General features: G+C 34.9%; 1 pseudogene across 1 annotated transcript; it reads left to right on the top strand.

Annotated features, from left to right (window-relative positions):
* Positions 1 to 2,407: 2,407 nt before the first annotated feature.
* LOC308258563 (histone-binding protein RBBP4-like) lies at positions 2,408 to 3,684 on the top strand (annotated as a pseudogene). Its single transcript has one exon. The product of its transcript is annotated as a histone-binding protein RBBP4-like (transcript).
* The last annotated feature ends 17,239 nt before the right edge of the window (positions 3,685 to 20,923 follow it).

Raw genomic sequence — 20,923 nt, 5'->3', positions numbered from 1 at the left:
AAGGTGACTCATGCATCTAAATAGCATCAGCACTTGCTATTTTCCAGACAGGCCTCTCTATAGGTGAATCACTGAAGTTCAGGATCCAGAAGAGCAAGAGAGATGCAACAATGTCATTTCTAACCTATTGTTACACCAACAGTATTTCTTCTGCCCCAGGAATTGAGCCTTATTAATGAATTGTGACTTTTTAGGGAGTGAGTTTGAGGTATGTTTCACTGGTGGCCATTTATAACATAGACTTAAAAATCACTGTTTCAAACAGAACCAGCATTTATTTGTAAATATATGTTCAAATTAAAATGTAGATACTCTTCATTTAAAAAATGTAGCTGAGGACTCCCAAGAATTTTTTTCCTTTTTTTTTTTTTTTTTGTGGTACTGAGGATGGAACCCAGGAGCTTTTCTACATCTGAGCTATATTCCCAGACCTATTTTATACTTTATTTGGAAACAGGGTCTCAATAAGTTGCTAAGGGCCTCACTAAGTAACTGAGGCTGAATTGGAACCTGTGTGATCTTCCTGTCTCAGCCTTCCAAGCTCCCAAGAGCTAGAATTACAAACTTACGCCACCATGCCTGGCTCTCCAAGAAATTTTTAATAAAAAGATTAAAGTCAGTTGTGGTGGTGCACGCTTGTAAACCCAGCATTTGGGAGGCCGAGACAGGAGTATATGGGTTTGAGGACAGCCTCAGCTACTTAGTGAGGTCCTTTGTGAGAACTTGTTTTAAATAAAGAACAAAAAATAGGGCTGGGGGTATAGTTTAGAGGTAGAATGCCCTGGGGGGGGAAAAAATTTTATGATATGTACTGTGAAAAGAAAAGATCATTTAGTCCATATTTAATCAAACTGTAAGTATTTTTATACTTTTATTAGTGCGTTAAAATTGTACTTCATACTGTGGTATAGATGGATAGAAATAGGCACAAAATTGTATTTTTTACATGACTGTCCAAAGAAAGTTTACATATGTTGTACATGACAGTTACATGGAAAAAACTTTCTTATGGTTGACTATGTAAAAAAAAATTTATAGCATTTAATCGAGAATATTGAAAATTAATATGCAAGAACTTTAACATGACTTTATTAAAGTGGTTAACATTTCAAAGGCACAAATGGTAATTATTTCATTCTATCTGGAGAAGGAAAAAAGATTAAAAGCTGTAGTGGAGGGGTTTTTTTTTTTTTTTTTTGGTGGTACTGGGGTTCCTGGAAGCTGTTCTACTCTTCTACTTCCGGGCTACACTCCCAGACCTATTTTTATATTTTTATTTGGAAACAGGGTCTCCTAAGCCAGCACGTGCAGCTGGCTTCCAACCTGAGCGATCCTCCTGTCTCTGCCTCCCAAGCGCGGGGATTACAAGCGTGCGCCACCACGCCCGGCTGTAGTGGAGGTTTTTAAACTGCAAGACAAAGCAAATTGAAATCTGAGTTGATAAATCTAAAATGCCAAAATAAATGAATTTCTTATCAGCAAATATTATATTATAAAAATGATATTATGGAATTCTATGCTATTACTTAATTGATCTTAGCCTTTTATTCCTTTCTTACTTTTGTTTTCTATCTTGCATCAATTTCTATGCCTATCTTAAGATATTTGTCCTTGATTTCCTGTGGGTTTATTTTATAACTCTTTTTTAACTTATTAATTTGCATATTTGATTTTCTATTTGTCAGGATTATTTTCTAGTGGATAAAAAGAACAAACTATAATCAAAATGTGAAAATAAAACTGGTGACACATTCAACTTTTTTGCTCTTGGTTAACCAATGAAGTCAACCATCTACCCTTTTTTTCTGCTATCTGGGAGTATTTCTCTATTTATTTTCTTTGTTTCCTGTTGCCCTGTCCTCTGGGAAGTATTGCTAATTAGTCTTTCTGGCTCAGTATGTGTTGGACTGTGGGGAGACAGTCTTCCTAAAGGACTGTTTTCATCCTCTCCCTGTTTGCATAGGTTTATAGTCTATGTGAATTAAATTATTACATGCTGTTTCAACAGATTTTTTGGCAAAGAAATTCAACTAGATTCTGTCTTAATAACTCTATAAATTAACTACTTAAAGTAAATTTAATTGATGATTTACCTGTGACAAATATTTTCCCTAGCAAAGATTATTTCTGACGTTCTTCTCTTCCCACCCAAAAGAAACCCACATGGGCTCTTCCCATCATTCTTAATTTAACAGCTGTTGCCATGAAGAAACTCAAAATCATCTCTGTCACAAGAAGGCAGCATTTTTCACTCAATTTTTAACAATAAAAGCCATAATAAGCCTGCATTTTTTTATTAATTTCAAGTTATTCACATATATTTTTCTAACTTATTTTTAAGAACATAAAATGCATATTGCTAAATAATTATTTATAAATGAAAGAAGATGGAGACTAGCCCGCCGCCATGGCCGACAAGGAAGCAGCCTTTGACGACGCAGTGGAAGAACGTGTGATCAATGAGGAGTACAAAATATGGAAAAAGAACAACCCTTTTCTGTATGATTTGGTGATGACCCGTGCTCTGGAATGGCCCAGTCTAACTGCACAGTGGTTCCCAGATGTAACCAGACCAGAAGGGAAAGATTTCAGCATTCATCGACTTGTCCTGGGGACACATACGTCGGATGAACAGAACCACCTTGTGACAGCCAGCGTACAGCTCCCTAATGATGATGCTCAGTTTGACGCATCACACCAGGGCAGTGAGAAAGGAGAATTTGGAGACTTTGGCTTGGTTAGTGGGAAAATTGAAATAGAAATCAAGATCAACCATGAAGGAGAAGTAAACTGGGCCCGCTATATGCCCCAGAACCCTTGTATCATTGCGACAAAGACTCCATCGAGTGATGTGCTTGTTTTTGACTATACAAAACATCCTTCTAAACCAGACTCTTCTGGAGAGTGCAACCCAGACTTGCGTCTCTGTGGACGTCAGAAGGAAAGCTATGGGCTTTCTTGGAACCCAAATCTCAGTGGGCACTTACTTAGTGCTTCAGATGACCACACCATCTGCCTATGGGACATCAGTGCAGTTCCAAAGGAAGGAAAAGTGGTCGATGCAAAGACCATATTTACAGGACATACAGCAATAGTAGAAGATGTTTCTTGGCATCTGCTCCATGAGTCTCTGTTTGGGTCAGTTGCTGATGATCAGAAACTTATGATTTGGGATATTCGTTTAAACAATACTTCCAAGCCAAGCCATTCAGTTGATGCTCACACTGCGGAAGTGAACTGCCTCTCTCTCAATCCTTATAGTGAAATCATTCTTGCTACAGGATCAGCTGACAAGACTGTTGCCTTACGGGATCTGAGAAATCTGAAGCTTAAGTTGCATTCCTTTGAATCACATAAGGATGAAATATCCCAGGTTCAGCAGTCGTCTCACAATGAAACTATTTTGGCTTCCAGTGGTACTGATTGTAGACTCAATGTCTGGGATTTAAGTAAAATTGGAGAGGAACAGTCCCCAGAAGATGCAGAAGATGGCCCACCAGAATTGTTGTTTATTCATGGTGGTCACACTGCCAAAATATCCGATTTCTCCTGGAATCCCAATGAACCTTGGGTGATTGTTCTGTATCAGAAGACAATATCATGCAAGTATAGCAGATGGCAGAGAACATTTATAATGATGAAGATCCTGAAGGAAGCGTGGATCCAGAAGGACAAGGATCTTAAGTATGTCTGACCTTGTGATTTTTAGACTCCCTTTTTTTCCCCTCTTAACCCTGAGATTGATTTAACACTGGTTTTGAGACACAGACTTTGTTCAGTGATCCCTTTATTACAAGTACCACCGACAATGCTATTAACCCAAACAGTAGGTGTTTTCTAAATATTAACTTGGGTACTTGATTCAACAAAGCCAGACTTATATTTAAATTTTCTTTAGGAATTTTGTAGTAAAAAACCCAGGTCTAAAGTAGCTACAGAAAGGGGAATATTATGTGTGGTTATTTTTCTTCTCAAGCTATATCCCCAAGTTTGTCAGACTCATTTAAGTAAAGGCTAGACTGTGTAAGGAATAGAGCCAGGTGAGGTGGTGTCTGAGCCATGAAGTATAAATACTGCAAGATGACTTTTTTATTCAGGAATTAGGGGAGATTCAAGTCAGTATAGATTCTTACTCTAAAATTGTCACATCTGACTTTCCAGAATGCACATTTTCCTATAAAAACCAGTCTTTTGGTTTCTTCAGTTAAGTCAAAACTACATGTACCTCCTTCCCCATATATTTTTGCTTGTTAGTGTATTTCTTGCTGCTTTTATATTATTCATTTCCTATCTGTGAAATGGTTTTTGTTGTGTTTTTTTTTTTAACTTGAGACCACCAAGTTGTAAAGATGTATGTTTTTACCTGACAGTTGTACCACAGGTGGACTGTCATGTTGAGAAGGGTGAATTGATAGCTTGTATTTGTTTTGAAAGTTAAATTAATCCTTGATAAAAGTTGCAATTTTTTTAGGAGTTAGTCCTTGACCACTAGGTTTGATACCATCTCCATTTTGGGTGACCCATTTCACCAGCAGGCCTGTTACTCTCCATGACTAACTGTGTAAGTGCTTATAATGGAATAAATTGCTTTTCTACATAAAAAAATAAAAGAAAGAAGATGCAGTGTTAGGAGGGTATGCAAAGTTATACATCCCAGTATAAAATAAATAAAAACATAAAGTTCCTTGTTCAAAAGTTAAGAAATTCCTGACAGCCATAGAACATGAGACCATGCATGTGAGACTTCCCAATGCTGGGCTTTCTGTGACCTTCTGAAACATTTCAGGACTCCATCCTGAGACTGTCACAAAAAAGAAAATCTTAGCTGGGCATAGTGGCTCACACTTGTGGGCCCAGTACAGATGATTAGAAATAATCATAGGATGAAATTGGAATAAAAATCATTAAAATGAAAAAAAATCAATGTTTACATCTTATATTTGAAGTTAATATCATTAACAGCTTAAAAGTACTTATTACCTTTGGTAATACTATCACTATTTAACATTTTAATTGACACAAAAATAATTACGTTCTTAATAATCTTTCATAAGTTGAGATTATACAAGGGAAATGATTAAGGTTAATATATGAAATATAATAAATACTAGAGAAATTATAAAAACAGAGTTATTCAAATTATTAATTATCAAGTCATATAAATATGTTCCATTACTTGATTCCCTTAACAGCCATAATCTAATCTTATTAACTATATAGTATATAAACCTTCTAATCAATAAGATACTTTTTAATAGATAAAATTTATTAGCCCAATAAATAGCTAATATGCATTTTATATATCTCTATTATAATGAATAATGTTTTTGTACATATAAATATTTTATAATATATGTTTATAAAATATATATGCAATAAATATCAAAATAAGAGGTGCTTATATAACATGAGTTATTTTTTCCATTAGTGTTACTTACTTTATCTTCTAAAAAACTTAAGAGAAAAATTAGTTACTCTGTGATTTTTACCCATGTCCTATTTTAAAAATCCTGTTTTGTGGTATTTTGCGCTATATTTGGTTGAATGCATGCTGCTATATACCCTACCAGATTGAGATCTTATTAGCATTTTTCACCTTTGAATCCCTGGTGTCTATCTAAGAGTTAGCATATAATTATCTCTCAATAAAAATCTGTTGAGTAGAACAAAAATAAATATTAAAAAGGTGCCTGTTGAAAACATTTCCAAGGTTAAAGTAAATATTTTTTGAAAGGAAGAATATAATGAGCAGAGCCAAGCTAAATGAAGATTGGGATTTGTACTTTAAACTAACTTAATTTACTTTCTAAATATCTTCAGATATGTGAAAATAATAGCTTGTAAAAGGCCATGACCAGCTTTTTACATATAAAACCAAACACTGTACATTGGAAAGCTTAACAATTTTGTGTGCTATGACTTTAAAGATGAATTCTTAATATGCTGAGATAAAGTCTACCTAGCATTCATCAAAATGCAGAAAAAAAGTGTAATGTTGCCCTATTTTATGTTCACTCTCTCTCCTATATATGTTAAAATTTTAAAGGCTTAAAATATATTGAGTAATATGAATACTGACCACCATTACACAGATTCTAGCAAATAGATATGTTGAATAAAGGAAAACAAACTACTTGCATACAAATTAATGGATCTAAAACAATCCTGTGATGTCTGTTTTGTTATTATTCTTCACAATATTGGAAATATGCAACAAAAGATTCCCAAGTTCCAAGATAATGCTGCTTTAATAGAGCTTGTTGATCTTAAGGCCATATGAACTAACAGACAAAATAGCAGTTAAGTAATATTATATAAGACTGCTCAGAGTCTTCATTCAGCTGAATTGTTATTTTATGTTCGTCAGTTTATTTAACAAGAATTTGGGGGTTCTGTGTATGTGCTCAAGGATTTTATTAGGGTATAAATTAAATTAAAAGCATATTCAGAAATTTTAACATTTAGATCTATTTCTAAAATAATGAAATATTTAAGTCAAGCATCATGGCAAACACCTGTAATCCCAGTATTTGGGAGACTGAGACAGGAGAATTGCTGGTACAAGGGTAAATTCAGCAAATTATCAAGGCCCTCAACAACTTAGTGAGACCTTGTATCAAAAAAAAAAGTTTTTAAAAGTCTGGGGTTATAGCTTGGAGATAGAACATCTTTTGGTTCAAACCCCAGTATCAGAAAATAAGTAAGTAAAATTAAATAAAGTAATTAAATTAGAAATTTAAAAGAAAAATATTCAGCTGCCTGGCATTTTTTAAAGGAAAGTGAACCAAATTATGCATTGCCACTCTCAGTGAAAAGAAGGAGAATAAGTTTTTGGGTTTTTTTTTTTTTTGGTGGTACTAGGAATGGAACCCAGGGGTTTCTACCTCTGAGCTATACTCCCAGAACTATTTTGTATTTTATTTGGAAACAGGGTCTCACTAAGTTGCTGAGAGCCTCACTAAGTAGCTGAGGCTGGCTTCAAACTCATGTGATCCTCCTGTCTCAGCCTTCCAAGCGCGGGGATTACAAGCGTGCACCACCACGCCCAGCAGAATAAGTCTTTTTTAAGTTGGCATGTTCTATATTTTTTCAGAACCTTCAATAACTGTACTCTGATTAATGTCACTAATCTATTGGGTTCTTGCCAATGCTTGTAAATACTCCTAGTGGTACTTTTTAAAATATGGTCTGCATATCAAGTTGGTTCTCAGCAGTTTTGCTATGAAACTTCAGGTTATTTGACATTTTCAAAATAAAACATAATAAAGAAATATTTACATGCATTACACAACTTCAGAAAATATTACCATTTATGTTTTCAAAGAAATACCATTTTATTCTGCCACACCGTATTCTATACATCCCAACAGAGGTGCCTCATTCAAGAGCTCTAAGACACCCATTAGAAAAAAGCAATAGAATATTTTCATTAGACAACTTTAAAACTTTAATTATATTTTTATAGAAATATAATTTATTCTTTATCACTATTTTCCTAAAAGTACATTATATTAAGACTTTAAAACTCAAATGATAAACATAACATTTACTAACTCTTAATGTAATAAATAATTACATATACCCACATATTTTATTTATATTTCTCAAATAAAAGGTATATCGTTCACTAAAGTAAAAAATGGGTTGGTGTTTGTTGGGGTGTGTGCACACAGCGCCTAAAGAGATGCAGCCTCCCTCGGCCTGAGCGGCCTGCAGGCAAAGCCTTAGGTAAAGTTTAAGAACTTCTGCAGAAAAGGGGCTAAGATGGCACCTGGAAGAAGTTACGAAGGCGTGGTTTCCCCATTCGTTATGAGTGGGGAGACTGAGTAGTTTTTTCCTTTTTACCTTTAAAAGAGCTTCTGCACACATGAATGGCTCATGTACTGGCCTGGGATTGGCTGTGAGCTAAATGCTGGGTCCGTGAAGAGGTGACTTTTATCCCGATAGGCTAGGCTATTTCCTCATTGGAAATTCCCCTTGTGGTTTTGTGCAATATATATATATATATATATATATATATATATATATATATATATATATATATATATTGCTTGAAGAAGAATAAACTAGCTCCTGCTTGACTCGGCTCCCAGCTCATGTGTGTTTGTGTTCGGGCCGTCGATACCCACCATCCTGGTCAGCCCCACTGCTGACGGGCTGGACCCATCAGGTGTTAATTGACACATTAAAAATAGGACTAAACCCAAGCATGATAAACGCTAATACCATATAATTCATGTACTATGTATATTTTTTGTGGTGCTGGTGATTGAATCCAGGGGCATTCTATATCTGAGCTACACCCCGAGCCCAATATTTTATTATTTATTTTGAAACAAGTTCTCACTAAGTTGTAGAGTAAGTAGCTGATGCAGTCTGCAAACCCGGATCATCTTGTCTCAGCCTCCTAAGTACTGGGATTAAAAGCATGCACCACCAGGCCTGGCTTTAATATAAAATTATTTTAAACTCTTCATGCATTTGGCTCAGAAATAAGATAATTCAAAATTAGAACTAAATAAAATAATGAATAATATCTGAAAACTAAATTATGGCCAAAATACTAATGTATATTGCAATGTCTCCATAATAATATTTGTGTTTTTTTTTTAAGGAAAAGCCCATTAACCCAAATGTAAAATGAGTTTTATTTTCTAGGACAGTCATGAAGCAATATTTTCTAGAAAAATATAATACTAAAAAGAGATTTTGAGCTAATTTGGGCTATGAAGGAAAAGAATAATCAATAAAATATATAAAATATTTTTATGACATTGTCTTTTAAAGAACATAGGGGTATCTGGATGTGGTGCTACATTCCTGCAATGTCCTTACTTATGAGGCAGAGACAGGAGAATTGCAGGTTAGAGTCCAGGCTCCACAACTTGACAAGCCTCTCTTTTAAAATAAAACATTAAAAGAGGTTGGGGCTCTAGCTCAGGGGTAGAATTTCTTTGGTTTCTGTCCCTTTAAAAAAAAAAAAAAAAAGAAAGAAATTAAGAGGGGAAAATAGCACTTTATATTTTTCACATATTTATCACTAATAATCTCATCATTTTCCCTGGAAATCCACATTTCTTTTCAGTTTAATTTCTCTTAACTATAGTATTCTTATATAATGATTCTGGTAACAATTATTTGGCCATTATTTAGTTGTAGTAAAATTTTTATTTTACTTTTGTTTTTGATAGCTATGTTCACTAAATATAAAAATGTTGATTGGCATACCCTTTCTGCAGTGAACTCTGAAGATATTCTATTTCCTTAAGCTCTATGTCAGTTATTAGATATAAGAAAACATTGGCAAATTTTAGACTTTGTACTAGGTAAATCTCACAAAATGCTGGGACCTCCTTAATGACTAGGATTTCTTAGAGTTTTTGACTTTCAAATTTTTCTATACTAGCCTCCAGAAATTTAATTCTAGTTTAACTTTTTCTGTTCTGCCACTGTCCAATATGAAAATTTCAACTAATTCATTTCTCCTGAAAAAAAATAGGATCATTTTCCTGCTTATCTGTCTCTGTAATATTGGGACATTTGTTGCCTTGTGAGCTAATTTTCCATCGAAGCTAAGAACAGTGCTTTATTTTGAAGTCTTTCACCTTATTTGATTATAGGATTCAATGGAAATGTCTAACATTTTTACTTGCTTAACTAGAAACATCTTCAGCCCTACTTTTTATTCTTTATTTTGAAACAGGGTTTCACTAAGTTGTGGAGGGCCTCACTAAGTAGCTAAGGTTAGCTGTAAAACTGTGATTCTCCTGTCCCAGCCTCCCAAGTCCTGAGATTACAAGCAGGCACCACCATCCTGGAAGATAGAGGTCCCTAGTTTCAATCCCCAGTACCACAAAAAATTAAAACATTTTAAAAATGCCTCATGTTTGATAGCATACAATTACATGTTTCTAGCTCTGTAATAGATCTATTATTAATTAAACATGTCACTCTTAGGCACATTTTTATTGATTGGCATCATGGAAATTTAGTGTTTTTATACAGATTAATATCCAGAAAAACGTTTTCATGAGTTACACTTCCATTTACTGAACCCTTTCACTGGATTTTTCTGCTTACTTCTGATTCTTGGCTTCACAAATTTCAATTAACTTAGCCTCTCAATTTTATTCATCTCTCCCACTTCACAAGACATTTGTGATTTTCTTGGTTATCCTATGCATTAGTGTGGAAATCACCTTCACCTTTCATTAAAAAAATCTGGGCTTTTCATGATGTTTGCCTTTTTTAATTAACTTCTCTCAAAGATCAAACCCTACATTGGATGTTTTTATCTACCAGAAAGACAGATGTCTGTCTTATTTTTTTTCAGTTTTCTTTCTGTTAACTATGGTGTATAGAAAAAAAAATGCATCAGCTGTCAATTGGCTGTAAGCTCAAATTTTATCTGGTAGCATTTATTGAATGCTGAAAATGGAGAATATATTATAGTTGATTGTATAGGTTGTGTTGCCATTTTTTTAGAAGAAAGGATTCTAACCAATAGACTGTTATTATTTGTAGATTAGCAGTACACTGTCAAGACTTCATTATAATGCATATTAGGAACATTTTACAGTGTCTTTAAATCTAGAAACATTTTGTGGTCTCACAGCTTTTGTTGCATGGAATTGAAATGTCTTCAGGCTTCATAATCTCCAGGAATGTTAAACTTATACCTCTTATGTAGTAATTTTATAAAACATTTTTATTTCACTTTTTCTTACAGGTGCACATGTTTTTATTTATCAATGGTACCAGGAGACCTTTCTGCAAATTTCTGAAGCTTCTTTTGTTAATCCTCTACCTACTCGTTGATCTGATTTTTCTACCCACAAAATAACAATTTTTCAAATACCAGTTGTATTTCTTTTATTCTTTTTTTATTATTGAATTTTTATTTTTTTTCTATTTGGAGAGAGATATAAATTATTTGTGAATAAGTTTATCCAGAACCAGAGAGTTGGAGGAGTTTTGTTAGCATAACTATCGAATCCATGATGCAGCTCATCAAAAATAGTTCTTACTGATCAGCTAGGTGCATGTGTTAGAGATTTATTTTAATTGTACTTAAACTTCTTTGCAATCAGCTGGTACTGTAGAATATGTAGCTTCCCTAAATCAACAATAGGTTGCACAAAAGATATATTTGCTTTACTGGTCCTGTTTCATTTAATACTTCTTTCTGTAACTGCTTTATTTCCCCCAATTTCTATGCAGAAATTTTGCTATATAATTTTATTATAAGAACAAAGAAAGCTGGGCATGGTGGCGCACACCTGTAATCACAATATTTTGGAAGCTGAGACAGGAGGATTGCAGGTTCGAGGATAGCCTCCACAATGTAATGATACTGTAAGGAACCTACTGACATCCTGTTTCAAACTAAGAAATGATAAAGGTCTGGGGCTATAGCTTGGAGGTAGACTAAATCTTGGTTCAGTCTCCAGTACCACCAAAAAGAAAAATGGAGTCGTTAATCAATGAGTCTAATAGAAAATCTATGATCAGCTAATTAAATCTAAGATTTTTAGGCTTGGACTCATTTTTATCTTGAGAGTCACATTCCTGGTACCCTAATTATCTTTCGCTGAATTTATGATTTTTTCTTATTTTTATGACTTGTGCTTTATGCATGACCTAATTCCCTTTTTAAATAGTTTAGTTATTAATATAATTAGGACAGGTAAAAAGTGTTATTATATTTAGAGCCAAACATTTTCCTTTAAACAAAAGCTGTTTTCTAATATCACTTATATAATGTAGCAAAAGCCATATCAGTGTTCCCATGATATTTGTGTTACTAAATTTGATTGATGAAAAATTTTAAGAAACAAAGTGCAATGGAGCAAATTGTGTGTAGGTGAGGGGATTGTGCTAGAAAGCAAAACATTGTTATTCTTCAGGAGTGAAACACTAGAGAACAGTTTGAAGTTGCCATCTGGAGTAATAATAAGCTCAGTAAGATAGCAGATGTCAAGACCAGCTTCTCCTAGTCAAAACCAAATGTAACAAGTAACTCAATTTTTCACTGGGGGACGATTTGTTTTGGGGCAACTTTTTTGCTTTCTCACAATCACTAATCTCTCATTTGTGTTTCCCATACTGCCCAAAGCACAGAATTCATCTCCCTGGATAATCTTTTTCTCATTGTAGAAATATTACTGTGTTATTGAAGACAGATTGTTGTTAAATTATCTCCCTCCTGTCATAATCTCTTTAATTGTTGAAAATGACTCATATGGGAAGTGGATTTCAAGTAAGGTGATTATTGAAATATCTAAATGAATAACAACTTCATATTTTTCTCTCTGTCTTTTAAGTTATTGGATATTTTTTTCAATATCATACATAGGTTATTTCATCTAATATGCCACATACTCTTCAATAGTTTTAAAATATACACATGGATTCTTAAAATCTTACTAATTTGCAAATTCCTAATAGAAAATTACAATATAATCACTTTGATGTATTTTAAATGTTACCTACTAACTGGGCATGGTAGCTTATGCTTGTAATCCCAGTACTTGGGAGGCTGAGACAGGAGAATTGCAGGTTTGAGAACAGCCTCAGCAACTGTGAGACTCTCATCAACCTAGTGAGACCGTTTCCAAACAAAAAATAAATAAATAAAATAGAGCTGGGTGTAGCCTGAGGGAAAATGGTTCTGTGTTCCACTCCCAGAAACAATGACAAAAAAAAAAAATACACATTTTTATCATAGTTTTGACTTCTAGTTAAAATCATTTTGAAAGTATTTTCCTGTTTCAGCCCCTAAGTGCGGGGTTTACAAGTGTGCACCACCATGCCCAGCAGCTACTTAGTGAGGTTCTCAGCAACTTAGTGAGACCTCGTTTCCAAATAAAATATAAAATAGGTCTGGGAATATAGCCCAGAGGTAGAAAGCCTCTGGGTTCCACCCGCCCCCTCCGAGTACCACAAAAAAAAAAAAAAAAAGTATTTTCTAATTTTTAAATATTTTACTTGGGCTTTTAGTTTTGAGGATAACAAATATATAAACATTTTGATTAGCCGGGCATGGTGGCGCACGCTTGTAATCCCAGCATTCGGGGAGGCTGAGACCTGGAGGATCGTGGTTCGCAGACAGCCTCAGCTACTTAGTGAGGCCCTCTGCAACTCAGTGAGACCCGGTTTCAAAATAAAGGATAAAAAATAGGTCAGTGGGTGTAGCTTGGAGGTCAAATGCCCCTGTGTTCCATTCCAAGACCTGCCAAAAAAAAAAAAGACCATTTTGATTAAAATAACTATATTTATTCATTCATTGACATACATTATTTCATAATAGTAAATGAATTTCTACTACATTATGTCCAACTGAAATTACACATATAGTAAAAATAATCTACAGTATGTAAAGGGGAAATTATTAGCTGTAATTTTCTTTATATCTGTCATATAGGACATTGTTACTTAAATTTTCTTATATCATGTATATTTTTTGAAAATATTCTTGAGTACTTCCAATTCAAAAATAAGAATTCAAAACATGTATCCAAAGGCAAGTTTTTTGGATTTGACCAGATTTTTTTCTTATTTGGGCCCTGTCCCAATGTTTTAGTTGATTTATAAATGATCCAGAGAAAAATTTCCTATGACTAAGTCATTTCATATTTTTGATGAGCTATATTGTAAAAATATAACTTGATATTCAAAAGTATAGAAAATATTATGAATGTTTTTGTAGACATTTCATAGAAACTTATTATTAGTTATATGGAGAAAGCAAGTTAAATGTAAATTAAAGCTGTTATTAACCTATAAATCATAGGTTTTAATATTATGAAGAATTTATTCATCTACTCAACATGAATAGTCAGCTCACTTATTTATAACATTGAAGATAAAATATGAAGGAATATATTCAGAGTGAAATAGTAAATTACATGTATTTTATCATATATTCAATCATTGCACAACAGTTCTACAGCAGATATACTAAACAGATTATATTTTTCTGTAATTTCTATTAAGTTAATTGGGTTTCACTGGCTTACCTATTATAAGAAAAGCAGAGATATTCTAACTGATGGGAAAGCAGTATGGGATATATTTTCAATAGTTTATGTAAAGAAAAATTACTTAAGTATTATTAAGGATAAAAATTAAAGGATCCTTTTGTATAGATTTGTGTACTATTTATTTATATTTTTTCACTTTGTTTCATCTTTTTCTCTACTTGAAAATTTTTCTAGGTGTCATTAAATTCTAGTGTAGTTTTCATTACAGTTTAGATGCAATAATAGACATACATATAAAGGTCACAAACAAAACATATTATTTTTAAATAAAATTATTTCTGCCAATCTAATTGGAAAAATGTATGACTTAAATAGTCTGAAGGCCTTTCTAACATGAAAAATGATCTTCTTAAGAACAGGTACTTTATGGAATCTTCAAAGTCATTTAAGTATGCACAGTATTACCATAGTCCTATCACCTTCCAGTGAAAACTTCAATTTCATAAAGCCAATGAATTTTAAATAAAATTTATGAATCCATACATTAGTATAAAAATCTACATAAAAGCTTTATTCATTCTAAATAACTACCTATAATCTGATAATATCTGAAATTAAAAGGTTATCAAAACTTTGGTAGTAATTCAAATGTTAAATTTGTGTATTTTGAAGCAATATAAGTAGATAGAACATGCCTTTTAAATATACATTAGTGGAGCCATTCACTTTGGAAATAACTAAATTATAATACTCCAAAGTTCAGTAGGAAATTTCCTCTTTGCATTTTTAAATTAGTATTATCTGATATGGATTTTGTTTGGTATTTGGATCTAATGTAAAAAAAAAAAAAACTGTAGTAAGAAAAAGAAAGGGAAAGAGTAATTCAAATGTTAAATTTGTGTATTTTGAAGCAATATAAGTAGATAGAACATGCCTTTTAAATATACATTAGTGGAGCCATTCACTTTGGAAATAACTAAATTATAATACTCCAAAGTTCAGTAGGAAATTTCCTCTTTGCATTTTTAAATTAGTATTATCTGATATGGATTTTGTTTGGTATTTGGATCTAATGTAAAAAAAAAAAAACTGTAGTAAGAAAAAGAAAGGGAAAGAGCAAGAGTACTGTTTTCCATCTTTCAACCTACTCTCCAACTTCTAAGTACAGATTGTTGATGACTTTTTTTTATTTCACTTATAGAAAATATACAACAAAATAGGTAAGTCAATATGTTTTTATCTTTCATTGTGAACTTCAGTCTTCTATTACACAGAATTTATATTAATCTTGGACATTCTGTAAATTTCTATCATATTGTAGTATTATCCTTGGTATTGAATTTCTTACATATTTAAATTCTTAACTTTATGAAAGGTTTGTCTAATGCTTCTCTAACAAAAATACATTTTTTAATTTTAAAGTGGACATTGTCTCATTTAATCTTGATCAAAACAGCTGTCACAATTCTTGTTATTAAGTATATTTTAATAAAATTAAGACATATTTTTTTATTCTTTTATTTATATATATGGCTTAAAACCTGCGCCATCCTCCTGTCTCTGCCTCACAAGCTGGGGGGATTACAAGCGTGCACCACCACACCAGGCTCTTTTTAATATATTTTTATTGGTGCATTGTAGTAAAAATTCACAATGGAATACAAGACGTGTGAGGATATCCAAGCACACATGATCCAATTAGCCTTTATCCAATCCCCATCCCACTCCCTCAACCCCGTCAATCCCATGCTTGATTTAGTGATTAACTTTGATATATTTATGTATAACATGTGTTTTAAAGAGATTCCATCTTTTCCCATCCCATCCCCTCTGACTGGTCACCTTAATTGCTCCTCCATAGGGCCCTTTCTTCAACTGTATTTCTTCCTATCACCCATTTCTTCCTAGTTTTTGCACAGTAGGAAAAGCATCTTATTTTTATTTTCTGTGATATTTCTCTGTGTATGCCACATTACAAGTTCTGATCCTACTCTTGAAGGCTCCGGCACTGGCCTGGCCACCCAGTAGACTCTGATTCCAGCCGCTCTGGCCCCAGCACCTGCCTTGCCTCCCGGCAGGTCTTGATTGCCAGGGTCCAACCCTAGCAACAGTCTGGGGTCCTCGAGCGGTGGGGTGAGGAGTCCACGAAGTTCGGCAGAGAAACAGCCACAGACGCAATGGAGAGTGAAGCTGCTCTAATTACTTTACATTTTTGCTCTCCCTACTTTAAGTTTTGGCAAGCATTTTATACTTTCTTTTTTGGCTACATTCTATTCTTACAAATTTTTCTAGAATTAATCCATCAGTAAGTATACAAAGAACTACAGCATCAAAGCTAGGTGACAGATGGCCAAGTTCTTTTTCAAGAGAACATTTCCTCTTGCAAGGAACCATGGAAAAGATCAGAAGTTTATTATTAACTACTAATATAATATCAAAATAATATCCTATGCTAAGCATTATAGTCTCTGATTAATATACATCATTGTTTTTTAATCAATAGGCACTACTAAGGAGAGGAACGTTTCATACTTTCCCATGTCCCAAGGCTGTGCCTGGGTACCCATCTATTCTGCTTCTGTCCACGTATCCATTGTACAACCAAAAGGGGGTAGGGTTACTGGGGGGTCGGTAGCCACTCTACCATAGCCTGCCTCTGATTAAACACGCTGGCCTTTTAGAATTCATGACGGTGGGAACAACTTGTCTTGGCTCTGTTTTAGGTGTATCATTAATATTGCTTGGGAAAAACCTGGGGAAGATCGGTTGCCTTTAAGGCTTGTTCTGCTTGTTATTGTCTGAGTCTTTATAGAATTCTTGTTAGATCAGTCATTTGGAAATTTAGGTGCAACTCATACATAAATGTTACAGTTTCAGGGAGTAAATCTTGAATTATTTTAAACAATTTGAAGCCATTAATAACATAAGTCTCAGGTATCTTTTTGGTAACAAAGCCAATTCCAAAAAATCCCCAAATCCCCATGCCTAATACTATTCCCCAGAAGGAGATGCTGTGTGCCTGTTTTCAGGTAATGTCTGCCATGCAGAATTCCTGCTAAAAGGAGCCTTGCTCAGTTTTAGACTGGGAAGAAGGCGTGGCACTTGATCTCAGCCTCACTGGCCCCAGCAACGACCTCACCCCTCAGCAGACTCTGATCCTGGCCTCGAGGCCCCAGCACTGGCCTTGCCTCACGGCAGGTCCCGATCCCGGCCTCGCTGGCCCAACACTGGCCTCACCCCTCAGCAGGCTCTGATCCCAGCATTGCTGGCCCTGGCTCCGGCCTAGCTGCCCGGTAGGCTCCTATCCTGGCCTCAGAGTCCCTGGTACTGGCCTTACTGTGCATCAGGCTCTGGTCTATGTCAGTATGAGCAGGTCATCTACAGGTGTTCCCTTTGTGTGTGTGTGTGTGTGTTACTGGGGTTCCTGGAAACACTTCTACCTCCTGGCTACACTCCTGGAGACCTATCTTTTAATATTTTAATTTAGAAACAGGGTCACTTAAGCCAGCAAGGCTGGCCTCAAACCTGTGCTATCCTAATATCTCTGCCTCCCAAGCACAGGGATTACAAGCGTGTGCCACCACACCCGGTGTTATTTCATTTTTTTTTAAAGAGAGCTGTACATGTCTTTTGAAGAGCTGGGACCCCAAATACCTAGTGGCAATGAATTTTGTCTTCCCTCCAAAGGCAGAGGTCCAAAGCTTCACTTCAGAGAGCAAGCTCTGCTGCTCCATGTGCACTCTAGCCTCCTGCTCTGCACAGAGGAGCACGGTGGCCATGAGAGCTGAAGACTCCCAGAACAGGCAGCGTGGCAGCCCATCCCAGCTATGCGGGGCTCCCTCTGAAACCCCCCAAACGCTTTTACCACTTAGCATGTTGTCCAAAATTCCCGAGCATGTGTGGCAAGAGCAGTCTACTTTTGGGGAGATTTCCTCAAAAGTTCAAGGTGGACTGCGCTGGATCTGTCTGCCCCTCCAAATTCTGGTCACCACCACTGCCAATGCTGCCACTGCCAACTCGGTTCTCTCCTGAACACCTTTCCCACACAGTTTGTTTTCCAGAATTCCTGAGCATGTGTAGCAGTAGCAGTATACCTTTGAGGATATTTCTTTAAAATTATGAGGTGGATTGGATTGAATCTCTGCCTCTACCAAATCCTGACCACTGCTGCCACTGCCACAGCCATCTTGGTTCTCTTCTGAGCACCTTATTCACACAGCATGTTGTCCCAAATTCCCGAGCATGTGCGGTGGTAGCATTCTAACTTTGGCGTGATTTCTTTAAAAGATCAAGGTAGATTGAATCAGATTTCTGTCTCTCCTGAATACTGGCTGCTGCCATTGCCACTGCTTCCACTATCTCAATTCTCTCCCAAACACTTTTCCCCCACTGCATGTTGTCCAGAATTCCTGACCATGCGCGGTGGTAGCATTCTACCTTTGGGTCAATTTCTTCAGAAAATCAGGGTGGGTTGGACCAGATCTACCTCTCACATCACCACCACCACCACCGCTGCCACCTTTCTCCTGGTTCTCTGCTGAGCTAATTTCTTACATGATATGATGTCCAGAATTCTTAAGCATGTGCAGCAGGAGCAGTCCCCCTTTCACGGGTATTTTTTTTCCCCAAAAGTTCCAGGTGAATTGGATAGAATTTGTCTGCATCTCCTGAATCCTGGAGGCTGCCGCTGCCACCTTGATCCCTCTCCAATATATATATGTATATGTATATGTATATGTATATGTATATGTATATGTATATGTATATGTATATGTATATATGTATATATATATTTTTTTTTTAATAAGAGAAGACAGTATGTGTGTTTTGAAGGGGTCATGAGATTGAGTACTTAGCAGCAATGAATTTTATCTCCCCTCCAAGAGCAGAGGCCACAGCCTCACCGCATAAAGCTGGATCTGCTCTTGCGAGCGCATCAAGAACCCCAGCTCAGCATAGAGTAGCACGGCAGCCAGGCGCGCTGAGTTCCCTGCTGCGACCATGGCCGCCACCATCTTCAAGTCTAGTATGTATGTTTTGAAGAGGCTGTGGGATCAAGCACTCAGCAGCAATGGATTTTATATCCCTTCCAAGAGCAGAGGCCCACAGCCTCATTGCATAAAGCAGGATCTGCTGTTACGAGCACATCCCAACCTCCGGCACAGCATAGAGGAGCATGGCGGCCAGGTGCGCTGATTTCCCCAGGACACAAGGCTCAGCTTTCCACTCAGTGCTACTGGGCTCCCTCCACCATGCCTGGATTATTTTTCTTACAAGGTATGTTGTTAAGAGTCCCCAGCATGCGCGACTGAAGCGGACTTTTCTCTAATCTCTTCTGAGATGTTCTTCAAAAAATTACTTTTCTTGCATGGCAGGAACCTCCTTGTCATCTAGCTTGTAATTTTGCTATTATCCACTCTCTCTCCTGTATTATAGATAGGAAGTCACGGCTAGAAATTGTTTCCTCAAGTTGTCCCAATCAGATATTAAATCAAAATCTTGTGTCCAGGGTTTCTCCGAGGAATGCATATTCTTTTCAGTCTCCACAATCGCCACTGCGAACAAAGCCACGGCCATCTTGCCCCCTCTTTTCAGACAAGATATTTTTAAAATGTCAAAAGTTACGATAGATATTACATTGTGATAGTATAATATTTGAAAATAAATATTTAGGAATATTAATATGTCTTGGAAAAAAATTTCTTGTGTATCACTTGGTATTTACACAATACCACATAAATAAATATTAAATCTAAAACTCTGGAAAATATATATTACATAAAAATATGAAATAATGTTTTGAAACACATTGATACTGTTTTCTTTTTTCCACTATATTACTAAGATAAATGAATGTTTCTCAGCATCATACATATTGTTACTGTTTTCTTTATAAATATTATATAAGTAAATTATAATTAAATAAAAGTATATAATATGGTTTTAAAATATAAAAATCAACAATTTTATACATTCTATTGTGATCTGACTTAATTTTTTCTATTTGATTCAATTTACACAACATTATTTTCCCCAAAACACATGAGCACACACAAATACTCTTTGGAATATGTTGATTATTTCAGATTCTTTGACATTAAGAAAAGTTTGTGTGATACTAGCTAGTCTTAAAGCTCTTATAAAAATCATATTAACTCTTTACATTATTGGGTTAAAAATAATGAGAAATTTTCCAACTACTACATATAAAGTATTCTTGATTAAAATCAGCAAAAGAAAATTTATGAGTCTATTAAATGTGTTTTTATATGTTAGGAGCAGTTTAACATGGCGCTCTTTAAGATGTTAATTAGCCAGGAATATTAGTACACATTTGTAATTCCATCATTTGGGAGGCTGAGACTAGAAGATCAAGGTTTGAGGACCACTTCAGCTAATTAGTGAGGCCCTCTCCAACTCAGTGAGGCCCTGTTTCAAAATAAAGAATAAAAAAATGGGGCTGGAGTATAGTTTGGAGTGTAGTTTAGGGTTCCATCCCCAGTACTAAAAAAAAAAAGATGTTAACCAAACACAAGTTATTTAGCATAAATTGCTAAGAGTTACAATTCTGATTATTATGTAAATCAATATATGAGGTGGAAGAATTCTTAGACTGTGTTTTAATGGTTTTTAAAATAATTTTAATTTTATCTAAGTATTGTGTTTTATCTTACCTAAAAGAAGCAATTTATCTAAATTAAAACATTTTTATAAGAATTATTGTAACTTTAAAAAATAAAGATAAAAATCAAATTAATAATTGATATTCACAGGCATGAGGAGGCATCATAAAAAGAAAAAATGCTATTTTGTGGAAAATAATTTTGTATAAAAATATTTTCTTCTAAATAACTGAGTTATTCCATAGAAAAAAATGTGAGTATAAAAAAGTTATGCAAGCAACAGAGAATAAAATGTTAAGAATGTAAAGAATAACATAA

This window comes from Muscardinus avellanarius (genome assembly GCF_963383645.1).
Source record: "Muscardinus avellanarius genome assembly, chromosome: 2".
Taxonomy (NCBI): domain Eukaryota; kingdom Metazoa; phylum Chordata; class Mammalia; order Rodentia; family Gliridae; genus Muscardinus; species Muscardinus avellanarius.
This window is presented reverse-complemented; position numbering and strand designations above follow the sequence as displayed.